The following is a 27506-nucleotide window of genomic DNA, read 5'->3' as shown; positions in this document are numbered from 1 at the left end:
CTCTGGAATCTGACAGTTACTGTTTCAAACTATACTTGGAGAAATGGTGCAAATGGATCAGCAACCTTCCAATACTCTCTGGGAACGGTTCTCTCATGATGGCCGCCTTCACAACGGAATCCAGGAAACTATTAATATTGGAGAAGGATCCCGAGAGAGATGGTAGCTGGATCCTGGTTATTTCTGTTGCTCCCGGAAGTTCTCCCCTAGGAACAGAAAGAGGACCGGAAGGTAACTGAGAATTTCCCAGTGTAAGACCTAAAGTCTCACTTCCACTCCACGGAGCGTGAACAGCCGAAAGGCCTCCACAATGCTGGGCCCTAACACCCAGCGAGGCTCCGGGAACACGACAGAGAACCGAGAAACCCAGGAAGGAACACACCAGGCTAGATGGTAAAAGAGACCTTTATTAGTCTAGCCAGACAGCACTCCCGGAGCCAGGTGGCTCAGAGAGGCCTGCTGCACTTTTGATAAATGAATATAAAGCCAAGTTCTATTTTAGCATTCCAGAAATCAACAAATACATTTTAAATCATCAGTTTTTATTTCAAATATAAAACAAGGATTCTCTATAGCTATCAACAATGTGCTTACTTTTATGGTTTTCACATTTATTACTTTTTATATCCTTTACATTCTGATACCTATTGCTGATTTCACAATTTTAATTAAACTGAGGAACCAAGCCCTTGTCACAGAGTCAGGAGAAAACGGAATACATTCAAAAAGAATTTCCTTGTTGAACATGAATGACCAGAAGTGACCAGAAGAGAGAGCAGAATCCTAAATCGCTACTTATGGATACTCAAACATGGAAGGAGGAGTTTGTAAAGAAAGTTAATACATATCATTAATATATCATTAGGATTGTATGGAGTATTACAGTTTATTCACACCAGAGAAACTATTCGGTATTTACACATGTGTGACTTATTTATTTCACTTAGGATTATAACCTCAATATGTATCCATTTTCCTATGAGTAAATATAATTTCTCATTCTTTATGACTGAGTAATATTCAACTTTATAGAAAAACCACATCTTCTTTATCCAATTTCCAACTGATGGACAAATGGACTGTTTACAAGTTTTAGCTATTACAAACTGTGCTGCTATAAAGATAGGTGCACATGTATCTCTGTGATATAATTCTTTTAATTCTTTTGGAAAGATACCCAGCAGAGGGATGCTGGGTCAAATGGAACCTCTAATCCTAGTTCTTTGAGGTATCTCCATATTTATTTCCATAGTGGTGGCACCACTCTGCACTCCCACCAACAATGGAGAAGGGTTCCTTTCTCCCCACAACTCAGCCAACATTTGTTATTGTGTGATTTCTTGATAGCAGCCATTCTTGGTGGGGTGAGGTGGAATCTCAGGTAGAAAGAGGCTACAGGTGTAGGGAAAGTGGGAGGGGTAGGGGAAAGGTAATAAGGGAAAAGAAAAAATATGAGAAAATGAAAAAAATGGAAATGAAGTGTTTGTAAAGGGGGAGAGGAAGAGGGGTGAAGGGAGGGCAGGGAGAAGGGGAAAAAATGAGAACCAAGACCTGTCATGTAAAGGTACAAGATCCCAATAATGAATGTAATTGTACTGTCTACCTAGAATGTACCAATACACTCAATGAGAAAAGAAAAAGAATGCACATAAGACACTTAGCATGGCACTTGGCACACAGTAAAAATGCAATAAACTGAAACAGAAAAAAAAGAAAGTTAATACACTATGATTAAACCTTTAAAAGAGAGCTATTTTAAACAGATGATCATCAAGCTCTTAATGAAGTAAATTTCAGGAGATATAGTCAAATTAGAGTTTAAACAAAGTTGCCTCAGGAGAATAGAATTTTCCATGACATTTTAATGGGTGTTGAGATTTGTTTAGTTAGGCCAGGATAAGTTTTTACTACTAAAGCAGTTTTGCCATTTTAATTCACTTATTTATTCATTTACTGTATAAACATGTATTATGATATACTATGTAAATAAAGCACAATAAATATTTATGGAGACCCCTTACCATACTTTTTGATTTTCTATTATGAATACTTAATATAAGGAAAACATAATGAGTTCTTCAGGACTCTGCTTCTTTAAGTAAACATATATTTTAATTTTTATTTTATAATTTTTGACATTTTCTTGTTGATAATAACAATATCAACAGTAAAACAATACAACTAATACAACTACCTTTTTGTAAAATCATAATTATTAAAAATTAAACAACATTATTTAAAGAGAAGAATATAAAATTTCTATAAAAATATTACACAAATGGTTCTGCAAACCTTAACTGAGATAAATATTTTGAATACTGATTGAAACTCACTGGATGTAGTAGTACTATTAAAGTGGACAAATGCAAAATTGCTGTTTTTGATATTTTCTATTTTTGAAGGTTTTACAATCTAATTTCTTAGGGACATAAAAGATTTGGGAATTAAATCAAGGGTAAATAATTGGATGAAGAAAATATATAAAATTTTATTTGCATGGTATTGCTTAGCATTTTTGTTTACTTGTAATTATTCAGAAAATGTATTTTTAAATATTAAGGTGATGGGTTTTTATAGCATATTTTTATGATCATTCAAAGTCAAAGGAAAAGCCATATATATTCTAAAATAAGGAAGACTTCAGTCATCTTTAGACACTATATTTATATTTATAAAAGCCAATAAGAAGTTGCTTCAGATATAAATATGGTTAATAGAAATGATTATTAAGGCAATTTAAGAAAAAAATGATAGTGATTTTTTAAAAAAAAACCACAACATTAAATTCAAGTTGGAAACTTTGACTGGCCTAGTGGTCTGATAGACTCTTTGATCATTTTTATGGACCAAATTACAGACATCTTCTAGAAACGTGGAGAATGTCATAAATAATCTAGAAATACAGGATTCAATTTATAATGACTGGCTTTGAGAGGTATTTACTTAAGATGAAGTTGAGGAGAAATGATCGAATGTCCTTGACATTTCATTCAGTCAGGTGCTGTGTAAGGGTTATTCATAATTGTTTGAAACTCTTCCTGAAAGAAATAAGATGCTAAATAAAATTCATTATATACTTGGAAATTCAAATATCATTTCTAATGTTGCTAGCATGAAGGGTATTTATTTTTGTAATCAGAATTTAGGGTACAAAGAGAAAAATTCATTTGGATTGAGGATGGTAATCACTTTTTGTCTTTTTGGCTAAGAACAAGTGTAGTATTGAATATAAGTAAAATTTACTTGATGGTAAATGAAACAACTTAGAATTATTTTGTAGTCGAACACAAAATGTATTTAGGATTTAATTAAGTAGGATAATTTTAATTAATCCATAATGATTTGTCTTATCACCTACATATATTTCAGTAAATGATGTCTTTTCTCCAGACTCAGCTGAAGTACATTAATGATAAAAAGCCATTAATGATAGAACCTTTATGTAAGGGAAGTGATTCTATTGTTATTCAGGTACCAGAAAAAGAAACTAGGAATTTCTGTGCTGTGCTGTGTTATCCTAGAACTAGTAAGAGTCCATCTCTTGGGATTTCTGCAGTAGTTTTCCAGTGACGTAGCCCCTACTTTAAAAGTTGTCTGAGATTTACTTGGCAGGACTCTGTGACAAGATTCCTTCTCATTAATAGGAGGTTTATAATGGTTGGGAGCAAGACATTTTTCTGTAGGAGTAGAAGGATTTCTTTTGTTCTTTTAAATTTTTTTACCTATATCAAGAGCTACATGTATTTTGTCCTTTTGCTAGAGCTGCTGGATTTGTGATTTTCTCCAAATGGCTAATGAAGTTGTTGCAAAGGGAATAAAGATCCAGGAGAGCAATTCCTGCCTTTTATGGTGGCAACCCCCTCCTTCTTCCACACCAGAATTATGCCTGAGTTATTATTATTGTTGTTGTTGTTATTGTTATTTTTATTTTGTTTTTTATTTGAAAATCTCAAAACCATGATCCCTGGGCAAATTTTTTCAATACTGGGTAATTCTTTTTGTGACATTCTCTTCCATATAGACTGTGTTCTCACAGAAGCTCAGCTTCTCATGTAGACATTCACTATAGCAAATGATTTTTTTCTTATTCTTTTTAGGTTTTGCCTTTAATTAACATTAATTGTTGTGCACATCATGGAGTATAGTGTGATCATTCCATACATGCACATGATGTGTAATGATCAATCAGAATAATTAATAATATATAATTTAACAGTGATTATTTCTTTGTGTTGAAATGTTTCAAACTCCTGTCTTCTAGCTTTTTATAAATGTAAAGTGAATTGTGAACTATGGTTACCCACTTAGGATATAGAATATTAGCACTGATTCATCCTAGTTAACTATTTTGATTCAACTAATCCAACTGCTTTCTCTCTTCCTTTCCCCTTACTAACTTCTAGGGGACACCATTCTGATCTCTATAAGCTTGAAATCAACTGTTTTGGTTCTCATGTACCATGAGAACAGGTAGCATTTATCTGTTGTTGTTTTTTTTTTTTGCCGAATAATATTTCATTGTGTATACCTCTTTATGAGGTAATATTATTGAGGTAATATTATTGTAGCTTTTACTTTGTATTTTCTTGGTGATGAGAGTTGGTACCCCTTTTTCATATATTTGTTGGCCATTTGTATATGTTTCTGAGAAATGTGTATTCATATTTTTGCCCATTTTTTAACTAGGTTATTTTTGTTATAGTTGACAGAATGATGGAGTCCTAACACAGATGGAAATCATGAGCCTCACACGGAGTCATAATTAGCGTGTGGATTGAAGGGAATGGAAGTGGCATTCAAGTATTTAAAGAAGACTTGTTGCTCCCACCTGTTTTCTATTTCTAGGTTACACAGACATAGTCTTAATTCTATTATTATTGGTTTGGTTTCCAGACAAGTTTATTGACTTCCTTATGACAATTTAATTTATCAAAATGTGATATTTAAACAGCACAGAAGACTCCATTCATGCAATGTGTTTGGATTTTCCCTTTTTGCAAAGATTATTGGTGAAGCTATTTTTTTAAACTTAACCACGTGAAACCATTGAACTTACATACCAAGACCAAGACATCATAAAGAAAAATGTCACCATATTATGTTTGCCCACTACTTTAAAATAAGTATTAGTTGCTTCAGTTTTTGCTCTTATAATTTAGTATTATTTCTAATAAATTATTCAGACAGAAAAACCTCTTAAAATCTGATTCAACAACACATACATTATGTATGACTTTTTATATGACTTTTGTAATGTTACTCTTTAGGGACAAAGTTAAACAGCTATTTAGCCACATGCATCCATTGATTTACTGGATTTCTCACCTGGCACAAATTAGCCATCTGGTCCTTGGAAGAGCACTCCATGAACTTGTTTCAGTTTTCCATATTTTCCTCTGGGTGAAGAATGTGAATGATAAACAAAGAAATATTTAGTAGTTAAGAATGAGAGAAGGAAGTAGGGTGAAAACCCCATATTCTAGAGATTGGAAACTTCCAAGCAACTGTATAGGTGCTGGGAAATTATGTCAGCATCAGTTATAGGTCATTTAACTTTATCCTTGAATACATGGGGAAGTAAATGAAGGTAGACTCTTTGAATTCAGGGGTTTGCAGTAAATTTAAAATTGACCGTTAGCTTCTGACTGTTTGAGATCTCATCTGTGTGCCCCATCAATACCAAGGACAAACTAGACCTTTCAGGAGCATATATATTTTTTTTCCCCATTTATTAGACTGAACATGCTCATATTTCTCAAAATAAGAAAAATTAATTGCGCATTATGAATTTCAAAGAACATATTTTCTGTTTTCTTTTTTTTTTTCTTGGAGGTTAATTTTTTATACATAGTCTGTGTACCCTGGTGGATAAGAGCAAAAGCTCATCTGCATCCCAGATTCACAGGTCAAGTTTGCTGCTTAGTACCCATAAGGACACAGCCTTAGAAATATTACTTAATCTTTCTGAGGCCTGATTGCCGGTAAATAAAAAAAAAGCAACAACAACATGCAATTTACTGAGTCGTTGACATTTAATTAGGTATGTAAAACAGCTGAAACTCTCCTTGACATATTATAGGTGATGTCCCATCAATCAACACAATTTTTGTGCTTCGGTTTCCTTGACAACTTCATTTGTACAGGCTGGGCTTCCTTCTCTTTAACCAGGTCTGAGCTAGCTAGAAAAGGAAAGTGGTGGTTATGTGGCTTTGCCATAGGGGTACACTGAGTTTCTGCTATGGAAACTGACTTTTTTTATCAGAACTGGTAAGGAGCATCATCTAGATACACTGATTATCTACCAGTGTTATTGATAATGCTGATTGATACACCTGGTAGACTCTACAGAGTGTTGCCTTACCACCCTTTTTCAAGGATTTCTTATGTCTTTGGGACTGCTTACTACACTTTTTTGCCCATAAATTGTTGGACCAGTGTCTACTCACTCCAATTTTTAAATATACACTTTCTATTTTCAAATAGATTTAACTCTATGGGAAAATCTCAAAGATAGTACAAAGAGTTTTCATATATCCCATTCTCAATATTCTGTTATTAATAATTTAAATTACAATGGCACATTTTTATCCCTCATAAACTGAAACGAACAAATTTTTGTTAACTAATATACACATTTATGTGTATGTAACTAACATACATATTTTACTCAGATTTCTTTAGTTTTTATATAATGGGCTTTTTTTTTCGGTCAGCTCTAAGAAGCCTCATTATATTTATTTTCCATGTCTTCTCTATTTTCACTTGGCTTGACTATTTCTAAGAGTCTCCTTAGTTTTGAGCTCAACTTGAACTTTTTGAACTTTTTTAGTACTGCTTACGTATTTTGCCTGAACTCGAAGTGGGATTTTTGTATTTATTTTGTTTCATTGTAATACAAGAGTTATGAGCCTTACAAAGAAAGATAACATGGTAAATTACCATTCTCATTATGTAAATTACCAATGACAAAACTGCACATGTGACTTAGTGTAAATTATGAGTAGCCACTCTGCCACGAGGATTTATCTTTTATCTATTATTTATTTAGTTACTTTTTCATGCAATTATTTATTTATGCCTATTGGATTCATGTATATTTATTCAAGGGTTTGGGTTGTAATGCAATGCTGTTTCTTATTTTGTTACTGAAATTGTTCTAGCATTGACTTCTGGCAAAGGGGTACAATTCAAATTTGTATTCCTTACGTATATTTACACTATTATGGATTTTTTGTTTTGTCATTGGAATATTTTTCTACTTTCTGGCTGTAATGGAAAATCTAGGATCATCTTTTATGCTCTAGTTTTTGAATCAGTCATTTGTGTAAAAATCCCAGTATTTCCCCAGTAGAAAATACTATTAGAAGCCAAGATCTGTGCTGAAGGTGCTGCTTAAGGTCCTGAATTTAATCCCCGGTACCAAAAAACAACAACAAAAAATCAACATATATTGCATTATATATAAATTTATCAGTTTAATAACTATTATATTCAATAAAAACTATATGTAAAAATAAACTCAAATAATTACATTCAAATTTCTGTGTAATGAGTCAAAAACTGTTTTAAAGACCCAAACATTTAGAAAATTGCTCCTATTGCGATTTCAAATATATAAATAATATAATAATGCTAATATTATTTGAAACAATTTGATGAGAAGGATTCTTTTAAAATATAAAATGAAAAATTAATAAACATTTGATTTTTATTTTCAGTTTTTACATTTCCATTTTATATATATATCTTACAATGTGCCAAGCATATTTTCTAATCATACTAGTGATTGATTTATGAATGCATATTCAGATATTAAGCTTTCATGATAATTCCTGACCATTAACATTCATGGTAAACAGTTCTTGTTATCTCTATTATGCCTCCCCTCTTTCTTTGAGACTACTGCTAACAAGGTAATTTCAGCTGTAGACTAAAAAGAAATACTTCAAAGTTAATGAGTTTAAAATGAGATTCTTATAAAATGTAGACTGTAATATAGTGTGCATGTATTTTTATTGCTATATAGCAAAGCTTACTGGCTTCAAACTGCAAACTTCTATCTTCTCATAGTTTACATGGGTTAAGATTATGGGAACAAATTATCTGACCTCTATGTTCAGCATCTCAGCGGGATAAAATCTATTTCCCAGGGACTACAATTTCACATGAACTTTATAAACCTCTTTAAAATTCATTGTTACTGACAAAATTAATTTCTTTGTTATATAACCAAAAGCGTCAGATTGTAAAAGCCACCTACACTTCCTTGTGATCATCTTCACAGGAAATGGGAAAGAGTTAATCTCAGAATCTTCAGATCTATTTATTTTTTTCTAATCTGTAGATCCTGTTTTGATGAAGATCACCTGATTAGGCAAGACGCACCCGGTATAATCTCTTGTTGGAATGCATGGAAGTCAGTTTATTCAGAGACTTCAGTATATTTCCCCAATCCTTCCGCCTTTTCCAAATAATGTAGATAAGTTATCGGAATGAATCCCATTCTATTAACAAGTGTTAAAATCACAGGGAAAGGCTTATATAGACTGTGTACCCTAAGGTAGGGGAATCCTGGGAAAAATCATGGAAGTTGACTTAACACAGTATGTCTGAGAACGTACCTGATATTTTGCAGTTTGAAAAAGCTCCTTGGTTGTGCCAATACGACTAGTCCTGAGGAGTACTGTGTGGCAAAATGGCAGAGTGCATGGAAGAATTCTACTGCAGATAGTCTCCTCGTCGCCACCTCCTTCTCAAGCGGCTCTCAAGCATCTATATTTCTAGCTAGACTTCAGCATCTTTTAGCACATGGAGCTTAATTCTTGATTTAATCAAGCTGCGATAAAGAATTATTCACAGACATGTTTAAAAACAAAACAGAAAAGAGCCTGATAGAACTAATCTACTAGGGAGTTTTCATTTAGGTTCTTTAGTTGACGATAGCTAAGAGATTTCAGAACCAGAGATAATTAAAGAACAAGGATAAACATGTGAGCTGGTGCCAGTAGTTTCCTACTATTATTTAAAAAGACTATTGTTATGAATATTGAAGGCACCAATATTAGTAGTAATACCTTATTGATGGAAAAGAGATTTTCTCTAAAAAGAAACACACTGTATGTTTGATGAATTAAATTATCTCATGAGGCATTGGATCCAAAAGAAGCACAACATAGACCTTAAAGACTTAATCTCCCTACTGAAAATGGGAGACAATCATACCTATCTCACAGTGCTACTGTGAAGATTAATTATATATTATATATATATATATATAATCAAGTGGGTCTAACACAGACAATACACAATAAATGTTAGCAATAATTCTGTACATATTAAGATATTATTTTGAGGAATACATCAGGTTGTCAAACTTCAAAGAAACTATAGGGGCTGGGGATTTAGCTCAATGGTTCCTCCACCTGCCTTGCAAGTGCAAGGACCTGAGTTTGATTCCCCGGTACAAAAAAATAAAAAAAGAAAAGAAAAGAAAGAAAGAAAAACTATAGAAACAATGTTCCTGGAGAGAGAGAGTAAGTTGAGAATATTTTCAGAGTGAAAGATGATAACTAAATTCAAGGAAACATTAGTAAGGTACAATCTATTCTGTGCATGAAAATCATATGAATTTTACAAAACACTGTACTACAAGTACATGCACATCAATTTATCTGCATGTTAGAGAGTATACAAAAATAAAGAGATTGTATAAACTGTTTGCTGATTTTGAAGTGTAAAACCTAAGAACATTTAAACAGTTGTCTAAGGTTGTATCTGAAATAAATGTGAAATTGATAATCATTTCAATATGAGCTACATTTAATGCTAATAGCCAAAAGTGAAAATCAAAATTTTGCTTTTTGAAATTTTGAGTACTTTCATTGGAAATCTGTCAGTGTCACAGAGTTAGAACTATTATACAAGGGGTGATCAAAAATGTGTTGAATATTTAAATTAGCAAATATCTTATTGTAGTAAAAGGCACTACTGAGAATAACAGGATATTAATTCAGTGATGGTGAAAGATAAGGATCTAGTTTAAATCTTTGGCAGGCTGAAATTCAGTTTTTCCAACACCATTTATTAAAGAGGCTATCTTGCCTCCAGCGAAGATGTTTGGCTCCTTTGTCAAAGATGAGGTAGCTGAGTACATCTGGATTTGTTTTTGTGTCTTCCAGTCTCTTCCACTGATCCTCAGGCCTGTTTCTTTGCCAGTACCATGCTATTGTTATCACAGTGGCTTTGTAGTATAGTTTCATATTGGGAATTGTCATACCCACTACCATGTCTCTGTTGCCTAGGATGGCTTTTGCTATTGTAGGACTCTTCTGCTTCTAAATGAAATTTTGGATTCTTTTTCTAGGTCTGTGAAACATAGTGTTGGAATTTCAGTCATCATTGCATTGAATCTGTATAGCACTTTTGGTAGTATGGCTGTTTTCACTATGTTGATTCTTCCTACCCAGGAGCAGGGGATATCTTTCCATTTTCTTATATCCTCTTTGATTTCTTTTTTCAGAGTGCTGTAGTTTTCAGTGTAGAGGTCTTTTGCTTCTTTCATTAGACTGATTCCTAGATCGTTCATTTGTTTGGATGCTGTTGTGAAAGGAATTGTTTCCCTAATTTCTCTCTCAGTGAGTCTGTTATTTGTGTACAAGAAGGCTATTGATTTTTGAGTGTTGACCTTGTATCCAGCTACTCTGCTGAAAGTATCAATTAAGTCTAGAAGTTTTTTGGTGGAGTTTTTTGCATCTTCAATGTAGAGTATCATGTCATCAGCAAATGATGACAGTTTAACTTCTTCCTTTCCTATCTTTATTGCTTTAATTTCTTTCTCTTGTCTAATTGCTGTGGCTAATGTTTTCAGAACTATATTGAAGAGGAGTGGTGATAGTGGGCATCCTTGTCTTGTCCCAGATTTTAACGTGAAGGTTTTCAGTTTTTGGCCATTGAATATAATGTTGGCTGTTGCTTTTTCATAGATAGCCTTTATTAAGTTGAGATATAGATCATCAATTCCAATATTTTTCAGGGTTTTTGTCATGAATGGGTGTTGAATTTTGTCAAATGCTTTTTCTGCATCTATTGGGAGGATCATATGGTTTTTGTCCTTGACTCTGTTAATGTAATACATTACATTTATTGACTTATGTTATGTTGAACCATCATTGTATCCCTGGAATAAATCCCATTTGGTCAGGTTGTATGATCTTCTTCATGACCCTCTGTATTTTGTTTGCAAGTATCTTATTAAGGATTTTAGCCACTACAATCCAAGTAGATTAAATATCTAAATATTTAAAAAAGAATCACTAAATCTGCTGGAAGATAAGTTAGGCAGAACTATTGAAGATATTGCCATAAGAAAAGACTTTATGGATAAATCCTCAGTAGCACAGGAACTAGCAGAAAGAATCAACAACTGGGATCTCATCTTGTTTAAAAAAAGCTTGTGCACTGCAAAAGAAACCATCAACAGAACTAAGAGACAACCTACAATGTGGGAAAATTTTTTTACCACCTGCTCCTCAGACAGAGGACTATTATCTATAATATATAAAGAACTAAAAGAAAACACCCCCAAATATAAAGATATGATTCAAAAATGGGCATCTGAAATAAACAGACATTTCTCAGACAAAGTACAAGCAGCAAGTAAATGTATGAGAAACATGTTCCTCCTCACTGGTCATTCAAGAGATGCATATGAAAACAACTCTGAGATTCCACCTCACCCCACAAAGAATGGCTGGTATCAAGATATCAACCAATAACAAATGTTGGTTGGGTTGTTGGGAGAAAGAACCCCTTCTCCATTGTTGTTGGGAGTTCAGAGTGGAGTAACCACTATGGAAATAAATATGGAGATATTTCAAAGAACTAGGATTAGAGGTTCCATTTGATCCAGACATCCATCTGCTATGTATCTTCCCAAAAGAATTAAAAGAACCATATTACAGTGACATTTGTGCACCCATGTTTATAGTGTCACAGTTTGTAATAGCTAAAACTTGGAAACAGCCCATTTGCCCATCAGTTGGAGACTGGATAAAGAAGATGTGGGTTTTCTACAAAATGGAGTACTACTCAGCCATAAAGAATGAGAAATTAGTCATTCATAGGAAAATGGATGCATATCGAGGATATATTCTTAAGTGGAATAAATAAGTCACACATGTGTAAATATTGAATAGTTTATTTGGTGTGAAAAATTGTATATAAGATCCTAATGGTATAATTGACAATGTGAAATAGGAAGCAAGGGGCTAAAGGTATAGGGGAAGTGGGAAGGGTATGAGAAAGGCAATAAGGGAAAAGAAAAAATATGAGAAAATGAAAAATAGAAATAAAGTATTTGCGAATAGGGCAGGGAGGAGGGGGTGAAGGGAGGACAGGGGTAAGGGGTCAAAATGAGAACCAAGACCTGTCATGTAAAGGTGCAAGATTCCAATGATGAATGTAACTGTACTGTATACCTAGAATGGACCAATAAACTCAATGAGAAAAAAAAAAAAAAGAACAGTGGGATAAGTAGTTGAAGCAAGGGAGAATATTTTGAGGGATTTAGGGGCAATCTGTCTTTTACTGTATAAAATTGCTTTAGTTAATCACTCACCATATTTTTAATACTTCTCATTAATCAGACATTCATGGCAATATCTGCCAAATAAAAACTATTACAGTGTGTCCTCATTCACCTTATTCATTGCATGTGGCACCAAGTGATTTATGTCTCTTACCCAAAGTCAAAATTACCATGAAATATAAATGTTTTTAATTAATTCATAATATCCAGGCAGCCATAACACAAAGACACTAACGAAAGAAGGCTTCCAGGTTTGTTTCAGAACTTGGTTAAAATAATAGGAAAAGTTTGTTTGAAATGAAGGGAAGCATTTTTGGGGAAATTAATGGCAATGTGCCTTTTGATGAATGTTTTTCAATGTAAGTTTTCAATGTATTTTCTGATTGTATGTTATATGCTCTTATCAGTTTTCTAACTAGCAGTGTTTCTGAGAAAGAGATGGAGAATAAATTAGGTATTTCTGATATAATTATCACAGATGGAGCTTTAAAATGACCCATTGTGTATATACCACTGATATGATATATTTTCATCAAACTATTAACCATGTATTTAAAACAATGTATAAAAATTATGCATTTATCTGATATGAAAACAGGAGTAATAAATAACTTTATGTACACAAGATGTTAATAAGAATGCAGAAGTCGTGTCTTCTTAGAGAAAGCCTATTTTCAGTTCTGTGTAAGAAGAAAACACCTGTTCTTGTCCTCAATGTTCGGGAATTTTGTAAATACAAAGATATGAATGCTCTAAAACTCAGAGTTTGGCCTTGAAGTCTCTCCTACATTGTCAATCAGAAATAGTACATACAAGGAATGAAAAAATCTTCCATATTAACAAAAACAGCCCATGTTTACTTCATAGATATAAAACACTGAATGACTACTCAGATGCTTAATATATATTATTTTCTTCCAGGATACTATCAGCATTCAGTGTGATTTCCAAGCTATCAGTGAGAAAAAGCTCTGAGAAGTTAAGTTATTCAGTGTACATCATAAGTGCTGTGCTTTCTTGGATCCAGGTAAAAGTAGTTTTGTGTTATCTGAAGGTAACTGCCTGCACCTGTGACCCAGAAAAGTGGCTATAGTAGCTCATCACAAGAGGGTACTAGGCAGAAAGCATGGAAACATAATGGCCTATGTGATGAGTTCTTTGCCCACTGTACATACCACAAAGTCAAGCCAGCCAACTTTCCTGCCAGAGCAGAAAGGGTGAGAACTCGAGGAACATGCATCTGTTTTCTCATAAGCAATCATTCAAAAGTAGCCAGGTAAAAAATGACATAGAAGGGTGCAAATAAATCAAAGCAGTAGCAGAAAGTTGGTAAGTGAAAAAAGAAAGCCAAAAATAGAAGCTTTCCAGTTGGAATTAGATTAAACTTTATATATTTATATTTATATATTTTATATTTATATATATATAAATATATATATTTATATATATAAATTTCCTGTCTTTAGTTAAGTTATTGTGATAATAATCTCTATAAAAGATACAAATGAGGAACAGTGAGACTTTCCAAAGTACATTCCAACTCTGAATTTGAGAACAATCCCAATGAGAAAGGAAGAGTCCTCTAAAGAAATTATTATGTTTTAATTGAGTTTATTGGTAGATTTTAGGTATACAGTACAATTACATTCATTATTGGGATCTTGTACCTTTACATGACAGGTGGTCTTGGTTCTCAGTTTTTCCCCTTGTCCCTGCCCTCCCTTCACCCCCTCTTCTCCTCCCCCTTTACAAACACTTCATTTCCATTTTGTCATTTTCTCATATTTTTTCTTTCCCTTATTACACTTCGCGTACCTTTCCCACTTTCCCTACACCTTTAGCCGTTTTCTTCCTATTTCACATGGTCAATTATCTCATTAGGATCTTATGTACTATTATAGTTTTTTACACAGAGAAACTATTTGGTATTTACACATCTGTGACTTATTTATTTCACTTAGTATATCCTCAATATGTATCCATTTTCCTATGAATGAATCTAATTTCTCATTTTTGTGGATAATATTCCATTTTATAGAAAAACCACATCTTCTTTATCCAGGTTCCCATTGATGGGCAATTGGGCTATTTCCAAGTTTTAGCTATTACAAACTGTGCCGCTATAAACATAGGTGCTCATATCACTGTGGTATGATTCTTTTAATTTTTTTTGGAGAGATACCCAAATTATTGATGCTGTATGCAAACTCTGATAAAAATACTAAAACTTCTGAAAGACATACATATATATTATTATATATAGTTGCAAATCTTTAAAAATAGTCTTTAGGGTCTAGAGCATAGATTGAGAGTTTTAGAAACTGCCAAATGCAACAAAGTGTGTTTTAAGCCTTAGGAGTAATAACACAACAAAGAAAGGATGAAGTAATAAAATCAAATTTATTAAATTAAAGGAAGAAATTTGCAATCTCAAAATTATCTTCCCTTATATTTTTGTTCAAATGAAATATAACATGTGAATAATGAAATAGAAAATAAAATGGAAAAAATATAATTTTAAGTAGGTTCAAAAATCATAGACACGTTACATCCTGCAGGTAAATCCAGCCATCTGCCTGCTTTTGTAAATAAAACTGTAATGGGATCCAGCCATTCTTATGCATGTATATATGCATTATCAATATCTGCTTTGTGTCATATGAAGAGTTGATGAATTGAGGCAGAAATGGTAGTCTGTGAAGCTAGCATGTCTTTACTAACTTGTCCTTAATCCCCCCCAAAAAAATTGTCATCTCATGATTTGCATTCACATATATGTTTTAAGTGCTAAATCTTCTTGAAGAATGCTTGCTCTGGCAACACATATACTAAAACTTTTTAGAGTGGTTTTGGATATCTTTTGTAATCTCTGATGAATCAGAAAAGCAGAAAAAGAATTAAGGTCTGCACAAAAAATAAATGGTTTTGTCTTGTTTTCTTTTTTGTAATTGGTTAGTTTGTTGATGGTAATCTTACTGGCAAACACTTGTAAAATTCCAGGGGAAAATTTTAGGCAAATGGTTTTCTGAATACTGATGCTGGATAATGAATGGAGGTGCTGATAATTACTAACATCGTATTTGTCACAATTAATTAATCATATTTAATTTTCATTATGATGTATAGTCACAATTTTAACTTTACTAATAAATAAATTGTCACACTAATAATAATTTAAATTCACATAGCTTACTGGTTTTGAAGTTCATTATTTTGTTAACTATATCCTATTACACACACTAGAAGGTGGTGTCCAGTTCCTTTAAGTGGATTAGTAAGAAAATGGTATGAATAAAGTACATTTACATTATCATGGTCTTTGGCACAATTTACTGCTATAAGTTTTGGAAAAAGCCATCCATCCTAAATGAGTTGGTTGAAGTGCTCACAGGAGGATTCATTGTATAAAAAATACTAACTAAAAGGTACAGGTAAATATAATGTCCTAAGAAGCACTGAACTTTTCCTATTTCACATTCCCTATTATCTTAAAGGATTTTAAGGAAGAGGATGACTGACAACAGGGCACGGCTGATAACTCAGTGGAGTGGGACCCAGACAACACTGATTCCCTCACTCAGTGTGTACATATTGAGCACATACCAAGTTTTGGGATCCCTGCTTCCTGGATGACCTACAGCAGTGTGTATGTGTGTGTATGTGCGTGTGTGTGTGTGTATGTGTGCGCGCTCGCGCGCGGGCGAAAACGTAGTGTCTCCAGTCACAAAATTACCTATTTAATATGGGTGGCCAAAGTTGGCTGTTTAGAGAAAATCTTGAATGTTCGCTAGTAGCACTTCCGTGTCTAAAGAGTACATAAACAATACACTTCAGTGTGGTCTAGAAGCACTACAGGAAGATCTTTGAAGTCAAAGTTGAAGAATACACAAAAGTTAGTGAGCTAGCAAAAAGAAATTAAGTAGCATGTGTGTATATGTGTTTGTGTGTCTGTGCACACACCATTAACTAAATATCTGAGACCCCCAAAATACATATGTTGAAACTAACCTCAGCACATGAAGATTGGACCTTTTGGAAATAATTAGGTCATACAGTGTACCCACAGGAGCAGGATAAATGCTTTAATAAGAAGAGATCAGGAAACTAGCTAGCTCTCTACTCACCATAAGGAGAGACAACAATAAAGGCTCTCTGAAGACTGTGATAAGTATCCTCACCCAGAATTTAAATTCAGTATCGTGAATCTTGTATTTTATGTCACCAGAACTGTGAACAATAAGTTTTTCATTTAAGACAACTAGTTTACTGTATCCGTTTTTGAATTTTTATTTTTTATTACTACATGTTTGCAGCAATATAGTGTCCTTATGCAGAGAACATATTTTTTATGATAATATTTTTGTTAATCTATGTTTGGCACCCCAGTTATATCCCACTGGGGGTGCCAAACAGAAAAATAAGACTACAAACTAATACTTTCCAAGAAAACCTCCTAAGGATATGAAGAGTCTACTTGAGGGACAAGTTAAAGAAACTGAATCTGTACCTGAAAAGACATTTTCTGCCATTGGGCTTAATTAACAAGAGATGGATGAACACTTTTTTAGAATGCTGTACTATATATTACAGACAGCATACTATAATTAGAGCTCTAGAAAGAACCATACAGAAAAATTAAAAAAGAAAAATCTGGTTCTAGAAAGCTCACCATTTACAATACAAGCTTTAATTGTGAACCTTTATAATTATTTGATTCATCTCCCAGGCTGTGTAGATACTGATTTCTATGATAAATGTAAATAAAATCTTTTGTTTTATGCACATCACTCTCTGAAATCTCATCAGGGGTACTTTAAAATCGGTATGTTAACAAGGCCTATACTTTTCTAAGACTATATATCAAGTGTTTTCTCTTTCAATATTTCCAACATCACCTCCACAGTTTTGTCCAAAAGTTGGCATTTTCTGACATTTTGTGACAGTTCTCTGGTCCTCCTTACTGCTGTCCTTGACACTTACTCTTCCTTGACAGAGGCTGGTCTTCTGAGCTTTCCCATTTCCCTTCCTTGGTTTCTTATCCACTTGTGTGAGTATTGTTAACACTTCTTCAAAAGTTAGGTTTTCAAAAAAATATGACTAATTAGCACTTACAACCAGTATTTCCTTAAACTTTTTGTGAACTTCAGGTTTTATCTGCAACAATATCCTCTTTAAGATTGCTATTCAGAAGTACTGTCTTTGAAGAGACAATCATTTCCTTAGGATTTCTCTGTCTTAAAAGCCATAAGAGATTGAAAAAAAAAATACATTACTTTTAAAATATATAGCTCAGAAAAGAATGCTTCTACTGTATTGTCAACTCTTTCCATTTCAAATATTGGATTCTTCAAGTTCAGGGTTAAAAGTAGTAGCTATGGGGCATCAATTTATGCAAATAATGGTGAGATTAAGAATTTCAATTATTCTCCATATGAAGAGTATAAACAAGATAGAAGAGTCAACTTTCATTATTTCATTGCTTCTTGGTGTTTTCATTGCATATTAAATGCTTGATTTCACTTTTACAACAAAAACTATCAAAATTTATTCTGAAAGGTAATGGTATGTTCCAGGTAGCAAATATTAACTACCTCCAATGTGATCCCTAGAGACAATCTTTTTTTCATTCATTAAGTTTACTGATACATTTTAGGTGTACAGTATGCTGACATTCATTTTGGGCATTTGTACCTTTACATGATATATGATAGCTCTTATTTTTTTTCCCCTTCCCCTGCCCTCCCTTCAACCCCGCTACCCGTCCCTATTTACAAAGACATTGTTTCCATTTTTCCTTTTCTCATATTGATTCCTTTCTATTCTTTCCTTTCCCTTACCCCTTCTCATTTCCCCTTCCCCTTTGTACTTTTCTTCCTATTTCACATTATCTATTACACATTTCGATCCTTATTAACACTTTCAGTTTTTCATACCAGGGAAGCTATTCTATATTTACACATGTGTGTCCTATTTATTTCACTTAAGAGTATGGCCTCAATGCCCTAGGGATAATTTGCAGTTTTGAACTGTGCTTTAGAAAAACATTTCCAGCAGTCTGTGCAGCATTTTCATTGAACTCCTTCCTGCAGGAATCTTAAAAAATCCTGCTGAAAACTTTCAAAGTGCCCCAAAAGGTGTACCTTCAGAAATACTGTGTGCATTTTCATGGCAGCTGTGGTACAAAGAAAGCATGAAGGAAAGCTTAGACATGAAGGACCTGGCCGGGACAGACATACCATGCCACCTCAGCTGAGCTGTCCACTTCTTTGTATTGTTTACTTTCCCTTTATTGTGATCCATGATGACAGTAAAAAGCTAGTACGCTTTTAAGTCGACTCATCCAGGTACTAGTTCTTGATAGTCAAGATACTGGCTGCTGTGTTGTAGTAAATGCCTTAAGGACTTGTTCAGCTGAAAGTATTGAATTTGTCTATGTTAGGCTTAGTTCTCTTGGGAACCCCGAAATACAGGCAACATTTTAGTGACACAAGTCGCACTGAGAAAGTCAACTTCTGTTTTGTGCACTAAGGAGATCCCACCATCCTGTGCAGCAGGATGCTGCAGTAATGAGCAGAAAACCATTTCTAACAACAAGCTATGCATTTCTCTTCCTGGGTTTATATACATTCCACATAGTTTGAAACAGCACTTTATTTGATAATTAACAGTTTTGGTATTTTGAACATTTAAAAATTTGTCTGTTCTCATAGCTCAAAGCTCTTTTTTTTCATTTATTTTTTACCATTATTAATTTGGTGTTTAAAACATGATCATATAAACAAAAGTTTTTCTCCTATTGTGGAAATAAAGACACCTATACAGACTCACATGTGCATATACAAACCATTCGCTAATGCACTAACGAAATCTCACACACATGCATACTTCCATTTTCTTATACATAGCTCAGATTTAATTATTGAATTCACAATTTTATACAACATATTTAAATTTTTATTATTCAAACAATTATACCAAGCTATTAATACTGGAATTAAATGTCAGGTACACTTTGGAATTTAGGTCATTACATTTGGTCATGAACCTAATGAGTAAAGAAAGCAGTAAAGTCCAATGGGCTGCTTTGATTCTGGTCATAACCTGGGTCAATGTCTCATGAGGTTCAAGAAGTATGTCAAGGACAAAGGAGGTCAACAGGAGGAGTGTTTATTAAGAAGAGCTCTCAATAGTTGGGAGAGAACCTGAAAGTAGGGACTCTTTGTTTAGAAGTTTTACACAAAAAAAATGACTAGAGCTCTGGTTACTGCCACTCAAACTAAGGTCAAACTATAGGACCAAAACAAGCTGATTAAATTGGAAAGGGACTTATGGGGAAGCAAAGCATATAGCAAGTGTATGTCTGAAAATGCCTCTTGGACTCTACCCTAAGTGGTTCATCAAAAGAACATAGTGAGAAGAGAAAAAAGTTTTCCAAATAGGAGCATAAATTGTCACAGGGTTCATCCATCACCTGCTTGTTATGTTGCTTGTTACATCCCCTGACATGTTGTTCATCTGGTTCTTGTTAACTCTTGACCCCAGGCTCCTGATTATCTAACCATAGTCTGGTCAACCTGATACTGTCATAGGCCTGGTCCCTCCCTAGCTGCCTGCTGTCCTTCCTAACTTGCCTGTCAATTACACTGAGATGGGTAAGGTGACATATTTTCTGTAAACAATGTACCAAATTTTAGTGACACATTTTAGTAATCTCCAACTATAGTTACTGTACTTACAAAAATAACATTTCATACTTTATTTGACATTTTAGTGTTTTGTATTCTTATGTTTTATATTTGTGTTATTTTACCAGTGCTTAATTGTGTAAAATATATTTCAAGGTCTTTTAAGAGTTTTAATTTAACACCTTCCACCAAGAACAGTCAATTTCAAAATTGTGCTGACTAGGAAGACAATGTCCTGAAGATGTGAGTTAGTGTTTATGTTATTTTTTTTCAGAAGTCTACAGTGCATATTAACATACTCAAATATTTCTGTTAATATGGCATCCATTAAATGAGTAACACAAATGATTTAATTGATTGGTGGTACTCATAATATGTGACTTACCAAAAATATTGAACAGAAATTTCTGTCTTTACAAGAACAAGGTAAGAATGTAGCCAGATTTATAATTTACTCCATTTATAATGCTGTCCCAAATGTGTTATTCTGAACTAATTCTGTGACCAAAAATTAACTCAGGGGACACTTGGACTCTTGACCTTTTGGAAAAGCTCAGCTCAATTTTATCTCTAGAATGTGGATGCATCTGCTTTGAATGAAGCTGTCATATAAGATACTATCATTGGACAGCAAAAACAAACAGCTGAAACTGCAGAGAAATTAATACATTAATAGTAGTTATCAATGCAGTTTGGACATGTTTACTCTTACAGATGTGTGCAGCAGGATTCCATCTGAAAATCACAATTGTTATAACATTAAACCTGGTGGGAAGTTTGTCAATGATACCTGTGTTCATTACCTACCTTCATAGAAAGAACTAATTATTACCAAAAAGGAGTCTAACAAGGGTGAATCATCACACTGACCTAGGCTAATAGTTAACAGAAGAAATATCATAAAGGTATTTTCAAAGAACATTTTTCTGAACATCATTAAAAGGCAGTGATGTAGTAGTACAGTTGTGATACTTCCTTAGTCAATAACCATCCTCGAGGTATTAAAAGCATAGGAGAAAAACACTATTAAAATTTTAGTAGTGTTACTTAGATAACTTTGGCACAAAATTTTCAGAACTCTGTATAAACTTCTTTCATTTAGTTTTCTTCTGCTACCACATACCAAGTTTGTTAAATAAAGGAGTTTCTTTTAGTAGGAAAAAAAAACAGAACAAAACAACAAATATGCCATTTTATGGCCATGCATTGTGGCACATGCCTGTAACCTCAGCACTTGGAAAGCTGAGGCAAGAGTGTTGCTAATAGTTCAAGCCCAGCCTTGGCTACATAGCATGATCTTCTCTCTAACAACTACAGTAACAAAACTGTCATTCCGCAGTACCTAAATAAATAAATAAAAGAATCAATTCCCTCAAAACAAATCCATACACTATCAGAGCTTCAAGGATCAATAAGAACAATATTACTTAAAATGACTCCAAGTAGAAAAATATTTTGTCATGTTTATATTTGGGTGCATAAATGATTTTTTCATCTCTTGTTTTTGGTATCTCATATTTTACACATCATAACCTATTGTTGAAGCTTAGACTAGATTCATTTTTCCATGAAGAACTTGATGCCACAGCTGTTAGGAGCACCGTCAGTATGCATCTGCTCTCCTCCTTCATGACTACCTCAAGCATAGAGTTATTTCACTCAAAGTTATGCCTTTTCATGGGCTGCAAACCTTCAGTGACTTATGGTTGATGTTAGACAGAATCAACTATTTTAGACAGACCCAGGACAACACTGATCACCAGGAATCTTCCTTATCTTCCCATAGCAGCCCAGATGCTGTTAGCAGTTGGCTGTTACCCAGTCAGCTCTAGAATGTGGTTGCAACTGCAATATTACACAACTGGCATCGCACTTCATGTTCTACACAAGTCTGCAACTGCTTCTCTTCTACAACTTAAGGGCCTTTCCTCATAACCCTTTTGCACACTGAACTTGATCTCAGTTTCTGCTTCTGCAAAACTCAATGTGGAGCATATTTTATTCTTCACCTACAATCCTGGTTTCTTCAGCAATGTAAGGTAGATATCTCTAATTCTTTTGATACTTGGAATCCAATACGATTGTTCTGAACTTTTAACATGTTCACATTCTTGGAAAATAATGACAAATAATGCTTACACAAATACATTTTCATACATTTAATTAAGGAGACTGAAACATGCATATTTGAATTTTTCATATTATTGTACATACAAACAAAAATAGATAAATATATGTGCAAAAGTAGTTACTTTATGAAATAAATTGTCCAAATTTTACACCACAATAATTGTCACTCCTAAAAATTATTATGTATTTTATTAGCCACTTTGTTATCATTGGGACCAAAAACCCAACACCTGTAATTTAAAGAGTTTTATTTTAGCTCATGGTTCAGTCAATAATAAGGTATACAGTAACCTGATGATCAAATAACCTCTCAAAACCCAGCAGAATAGTAGCAGAGTTTCCTACCCAAACTTTAAAGGCCAGAAAGCCTTCAAGTGAAGTGTTTCAAGCCCTAAAATATAACAACTCCCAACATTGACTTCTGAATACTGCAAAATTTTTCATTAAAATTGATAGAGAAATAAGCTATTTCCATGATGAGGAAATTTATGATCATCAAGCCAGCATTACAAAAAATTCTCAAGGATATCCTTGAGACAATGAAATCCACAATGACAATAAATCAAAAAAATTAATATACCTAGTAGGAAAAACAGTTAAGTAAGGGGGGAAATGAGGAAATCAGCAACAAGTCAGTCTCTCTCAGTAATAACTCCAATATGAATGGTATTAATTGTCCAGTCAAATGACACAGATTGGCAGAATGGATCAAGAAAGAAAACCCAACAATATGCAACATATAAAAACACATTTAATTAAAAATATACTCATCAATTAAAAATCAAAGGATGGAGACCAAAATTCTATGCAATAAGAACTCAGAGAAAAATAGGAGTTGCTATCCTAATTTCAGGCAATGCAGATTTTAATCTAAGACTGATAAGAAAAGAAAAAGAAAGACACTACATATTAGTTAAGGGAACAATTCAACAAAAAGTTATCAATGACAAACATATATGTGCCAAATACTGGAAAACTCAACTTTATTAAAAACAAAAACTAATGGACATGAAAAATCAGATAAATAGCAGTACAATAGAAATGGGGAATTCCAATATTCCATTGTCATAAATGGACAGATCAACTAGACAAAAATTAACGTCCAATATTATTTATTCCTATTCACCCTTTCTGTATACATTTAAATAAAATTCCTTTTTTACCTCTCAACATTAGAACTATTATAATTGTTTACATATAACAAGAATAAAATTGTTCTATACAGGAATTTTCAAAAAGATAATTCTTCATTTGGTATGTAATTTTTGTTGTTTGGTAAAGAATGAATTTTTATTTTTAAAAAATTTAATGAAAAATCAAGCCGGGGATTTAGCTCAGCAGTTTGGTGGCCTGCCTTGCAAGCGCAAGCACCCGAGTTCAATCCCTGGTACAAAAAAAAAAAAAAAAAAATTAATGAAAAATCATCTCTCCTTGAATTTTTTAGATTCCTTTCCTCTGATGTCATGCAGATTACACATGTTGTAAAAGTTCATATTTAAAAATTACCGTTTTAAAAATAAGTTATGATTCTGCTGGTTTGGGAATATTTAACCTAGTTCATCACACGCAGCCTAGCATTTTACTAAACTTAAACTCTCTTTGTTAAATGAAAATATATCTATATAGAACACAATAAAATATTTGATTAAATATAGGCAAATTAAAGAACCAGAATATCAAATTTTAGTTTTGTCACTTTGCTTCATAACCTTAAGATATTCCATCTGCCAAAAGCCTGAAAATAAATCTCTAGTGACTTAAATAATAACCTAAAGTCAAGGGATAAATGTCTTGAGAAGTTGACTGCTTGGTCTGTTTGTAGAAGGCACAATTAGTCTGGGAGTTTGAAACAGCAAAGATACTCTATTCCAAATTGAACAAATTCACAAAAATACCCATCAGTTAGGATAGGATTGTTTTCTTTTACAATTTGGTTCAGGAAATAGAGAATCTTATCACAGATAGGAAACTGAGAGTCTGTATTAGTCATACTTTTGTTGGAGAAGCAAAAAGAGAGTAATGTTCCTCATGTTATTAACCTCATTACATAATAGAACGAGCAACTTTCTAGGTTTTGTAATCGTTAATATAGTGTATTAATTTTATAATTGATAGTATATTTCTCGATTGACCAGAAAGATATCCAAATTATGGATTGTGTAGTATCTTTCTTTTTTTCCTTATGCTATTTTATTATGGCTGATATGATTTTTATGAGAGTAAAGAGAAGAGTTGGCTGGTTGAAGTCTTTTAATGAATTGTGTACATTTTCCTCATTTTCTTATCAGGTTATTATTTTACAGATTGTATTAGCTCTATCTCCTTGATTCAAATGTAACACTATTTCTTAAAACAGAGTTACTCCATACTGCTAGATATTTTTTTCTGTAAAATATCTACTACAAAAAAAAATAAATTAGGTTGAGCTATGTTTATGTGTATGTATCAACTCCACCCAAGGAACGTACACATTATATAAGCAAGCATGTACCAAAAGGGAAGGGAGCACAGAAAGAGTGGAGGATGGAGGTAGAGGAGGGGAAGGGAATGAAAATGGAATTAAGATGTGCTATGTACATGTAATAGTGTCCCACCAGGAATGTAAACATTATGTACTGCACACATATACTAATAAAAGAAAAAAATTAATAAAAATAGTCAATATGGTTGTAATTGCCATCATTTAAGTATGATCATACTTTTCTGAGAGTCTTGGGTATACATTTCATTCTAAGGTAATTAGAACATTTTCACAAACTAAATAAATCTTTCACAGACTTATGGTTTCCTGTAGGTTATATTTTCTCTAAATTCAGTTTTGATAGTTATTAGAATGATATGAAGCCAATCAGCACAATTTAAATAAGGAATGTCAGAGACCACAGGATAAACACAGTCATCACTTTATATCTGATTACTACTTTATCTGTATTTCAAAACAGCAATGATAATTTCAGCATCAAATCTGTTTATATTTTAGTGGTACAGCAGCATTTATATTGAGGCTGAACATTTCTATATGGCTATTTCCCGAGATGCTACCACAATGGACTCTACCTTTGTTCTAAAAGAGTCAAAAACTTCTGAGGGATACTTAGATTTCCTTTTTTTTTATGTTTATAGTTACAATCTATACTCATGACAATTATGGTAGTAAGTTATAGTACCCAACTCTAGCTGACTCCTACAATCACGGTGTTACAATATTTGAGAATTATAGATGTAAGAGGTGCAATGACTTTTAAGGATGTCTTCCAGGAAGGAAATGGTAGCATTTAGATATTAAATATTCATATTACAGTGAAATTGTGGACAAAAAAGAGTGATTTCCTTTTGTTCAATCGCAGATGTGTTCTCATATCTCCATGACGCGTGGTAGGTAGCACTGCTACAGAGGCATCATTATCACTACAATCAAACTTCTGGAGACTAATATTTTATATTTGAGGAAATAAAGTACTGCACAAATAGCTGCCTATATTCTCAAAGAAAGTCAGCATTTCCATTACATTTAGTTATTCTACGATATCCATTTTACCTTAGCAAAAAAAAAAAAAATCCTTCATACAGTTAATATGTTCCTTTATTTTATATGCAATATCTTTTTAACAATTAAATATGGTTTTAAGTCAAAGTTTGAGTTAACTAATTAAAATACATTAATGCTAGAATAATTAATTTAACATATACTAACAAGTGTTTTAATTTTTTCAAAATATTTGCTTTATTTTCTTCTATTTTATTATGAGTCAAATGGATATCTATGACTGCTAGTGTATAAATTGCTAAAGTTTTCAAGTCATCACTTACATATTATGGAAAGTTCCTCAAAGTATATTTTAGATATAATACTGACATAATGATTGATTGACTATCATTTGAAAACTAAAAGTTGTTTTTATGTTGATTAGGTTTCTATTTTCACTAATTTCTCCTTTTGCCCTTTTTTGTATATTAATAAACTTTTATAGGCATCCTTTTCATGACTCTGATGTCTTGCAAGATGGTATTGCATCCATTTTTTATGGTTTCTCCTTAAATTTTTATTTGTCTTTTCTTGGTTTTATGGAGGTATAATTACGCATAGATAAGTGTATAACTACATAAACCTAACATATTTATCCAACCAACAAATCTTCACTATAATTACAACAATGAACCTATCTATCCATTTTACCCTAAAGTATTTTAAGGCCTTCACTGAGCATGGATTTTTTAACCAGTCATCGATAACATCTTCCTTAATCAAATATATTTTCTAAAACATCTACCAATTTACTAAAAATTGTGTTGTTTATTTTCTTACTGTAGAGGTTGGGAAGAGATTTGAGTATATGTTCTTTATCAAATACATATTTTGAAAATGTTTTCTCTCAGTATTTGGCATAGCTTTTAATTTTCTTAATGATTTTTTTTCAAAGAGTAGAATATTTTACTTTTAATGAAGTCCATTATATCAATAGTTTTTTGATAAATTGTACCTTTTGTCATATTTAAATATCTTTGCTTAAACTTGTCACAGGTATCTTTTCCGTTTTCTTTCAGACACTTTCTTGTCTTGATGTTACTTTTAACTCTCACCTCCTTTTTCATAGGTGAGAGGAACATATTGGAGTCTTGCCCCCCCGCAGGAGAGTGGGATATGAAAGAACCATTGTTGCAGCACCATTTTCTTAAAAGACCATTCTTTATCCATTGAATCTTTATCAAATATTTATATTTTTCTATTGCGTTCTATTAAGGTTGGTCTGGCCTATTTAGAACACTACAATGTTTTGATTAGTATAGTCTTTAATAAATCTTGAAATCAAGTTATTTTAGCTCTAAGATATTGTTTTTTCATACTTATTCGGTTCAAGAGTTTAATTCATTCCACAGTTCTGGAGAAGGTGGTTGTATCCATGTTCATACAGGGAAGATGCCCATAATAATATTTGTCACCTGATTCGGAGTTTGCAAACGAAAGTAAAATTTTGCCCAACGCTGACGATTGCAGACTGAATTGCTCAGGAGCAGAAACATTTGTGGATTGAGGTGTTACTTTTCCTGCCTTTTAAAAAATGTTACAACTGGGACTGGGGATTTAGCTCAGTGGCACTGCACCA

Source organism: Fukomys damarensis, unplaced genomic scaffold (assembly GCF_012274545.1).
Source record: "Fukomys damarensis isolate Sample0158 unplaced genomic scaffold, DMR_v1.0_HiC HiC_scaffold_4, whole genome shotgun sequence".
Lineage (NCBI taxonomy): Eukaryota > Metazoa > Chordata > Mammalia > Rodentia > Bathyergidae > Fukomys > Fukomys damarensis.
This window is presented reverse-complemented; position numbering follows the sequence as displayed.